Below are 2,307 nucleotides of genomic sequence, written 5' to 3'. Positions count from 1 at the left end.
TGCTCTCCCCTGCCGGCCTGACCGCCCCTAACCACCTCTGCCTCGGCCCCGCCACCATGGCTTTGTCCAAAAGGACATCCAGAAAGTTGTCTCGAAGTTGTTTGTTCTAATTAGCACATTACCCTTTTATTAGTATAGATTGATTTCAGAGAGGGAGGGAGATAGAAACATCAATGATGAGAGAGAATCATTGACTGACTGCCTCCTGCACGCCCCACACTGGGGATCAAACCCATAACCCAGGCATGTACCCTGACCAGGAATTGAACTCTGGGCCCTTCAGTCCTCAGGCAGAGGCTCTATCCATTGAGCAACACTGGCCATGGATACACTCCCTTTCCACTGGGATGTGCTCTGTTTGCTGGAGCTGAAACACTGAAGCTGTCTCACTGGGGCAGAGTGGGGTGCAGTGGGTTGGAGCAGGTGAAGCCCCCTGAAAGCTGGAGAGGGGCCTTGTTTAACAGCCAGACTGTTTCATGGCTGTGCTGCCTCGCAGTTGAATGGCCACACTGTTGGGCTGTGCTACTGTCAGTGGGAGTTTACACAACTGAACTGTCTGCACGGATAACTTCCTCCTCACCACACCCTCAAGCTGGGGGTTCCTCTTAGGGTTGAAGTGACACCGACCACCCTTGTTTGGTAGCCCAATTGGCCACTTTGGAAAGAGAAGTGGGGAATCCTGATTTTACGTGAATGCTCCAATTTCTTAAATTGGCAACTAATGCGAACTTCAGATGTTTGGGCCAAACCAGAGAGGTGGTCAGGTCTGGTGTCCAGGCCACTGGGTGGCACTGGGCTCAGCCCAGCTATAAAGGGACCCTAGGCGCCTGTGCAGGTGAAGGGGTTGGGGGTATGCTTGGGTAATTCCGATGTCACCCCAGTTGGTTTTTTGTTTTTTCCCCCCCACTGATTACAATTTATTATAATCTGTTGGCAGCATAGATAGATATTAGGTACCAGAACTATGTCTTCATAGAAGTGGACAGTATGTAGCCATTCTATGGGGAACTGTGTGCACTTAAGCATCAGCATGATCTTTCAGTTTCTTTTTTTTTTTGTTGTTAATGAAAATAAGCTTTATTACATCAAGTAATAAATACATACAAAGATGCAAACACTATTAGTCACTGTCTTCCAGATGTTTGGATCCACTGATGGGAAAGGCGGAACTGAAATGTACATACATCCTTAGGGGAAATTTCAGGGGTCCTTGTCAGGCGAGGTTCAATAAATTGCTCTTTCTTCTGTATTTATAACTTGTGCATTTTAAAGATTGACTTCAAAGTACTAATAGTCATGCAAATGCTTAAGCAAAAAAAAAAAAAAGTTACATTGAAAAGAATTTATACTGTGTGGTGAATGGGCACTGGCTACTAAAGCGCTGCCTCAGGACTCACTGAAACAAACCCTCAGAGTTGGATCAGCTCAGAAGAGAAACACAAAGAACCATGTGAGTAACAGAAATGTATCCAGAAGAGAAACAGGTATCTGGGAGGCCAACTACAGTTTGCTGTGATAGGTAACTGACATGCATCATGTAAATCAATGCTTAAAAAAAACACACACACAAAATGCCCTGGGTAGTTCCTAACTAATATGTAAATCTAATAACTGCAAAAATCTCTTCTTCATCTCAGCGATGGGAGGTTCAGAGCCTGATGAACCACAGGAGGAGCACAGGGAGGAGAAAGCAAGCTGTTACCATTTTGAAACCAAGTTTCATCTGAAGGGGGTGCAAGCATGAGCTGTCATTTCTTGGAAGAAGAGGGAAAGCCTTTCACGCTGACTTAGGGGCTAGGACCTGGTATTCCGCTCCATCTCGGCCAAGCACTCCCGAACCAGCCCTGTCGTGTGGATGATGCCTCGTTTCAGTCTCTCCATCGAGCTCTTGCTGCCCGCTTATGTGAGTCAGATCTCCTTCCCTAGTTCTTCGATGATGACCAGCAGCTCAGCATATTTGCTCTGCGGCACCTGGCTGTTCTCTGTTCCCTGAGTGTTAGAGATGGTGGTCCTAGTCACTCAGCAGCTGGCGGTACTGGGAAGACGTTGCCATGCTGGTGGAAGGCGGGTGAACGCTCCCAGAGGCCTTGATGGAGGTGGTGGGCATGTGCATGGTCAAGTTCGGTTTGTAAGATATCCCTCACCCCCCGCCCCCCGCCCCCGCCTCCCGCTGCGGGCGCAGGCCCCATGAGAAGGCATTGGCAGTGGTGGTGGTGAGGCCAGGCGGTGGCGAGGTGAGCCTGGGGTCTGTGTGCCTGTCTGTGCGCCTGCCCAGCTCCCACACACTTGTTGTTGTTGACAGCTCAG

The 2,307-nt window shown here is 48.9% G+C and overlaps 1 pseudogene across 1 annotated transcript; it reads right to left on the bottom strand.

Annotated features, from left to right (window-relative positions):
* Nucleotides 1–1,794: 1,794 nt before the first annotated feature.
* LOC308516830 (cyclin-dependent kinase 2-associated protein 1-like) lies at nucleotides 1,795–2,053 on the bottom strand (annotated as a pseudogene). Its single transcript has one exon. The product of its transcript is annotated as a cyclin-dependent kinase 2-associated protein 1-like (transcript).
* Between the last annotated feature and the right edge of the window lie 254 nt (nucleotides 2,054–2,307).

This window comes from Myotis nattereri (assembly GCF_964212035.1).
Source record: "Myotis nattereri genome assembly, chromosome: 3".
In the NCBI taxonomy this organism is placed as follows: Eukaryota; Metazoa; Chordata; class Mammalia; order Chiroptera; family Vespertilionidae; genus Myotis; species Myotis nattereri.
Note: the sequence above shows the minus strand (reverse complement) of the source record. Positions and strands in the feature narration are given on the sequence as shown.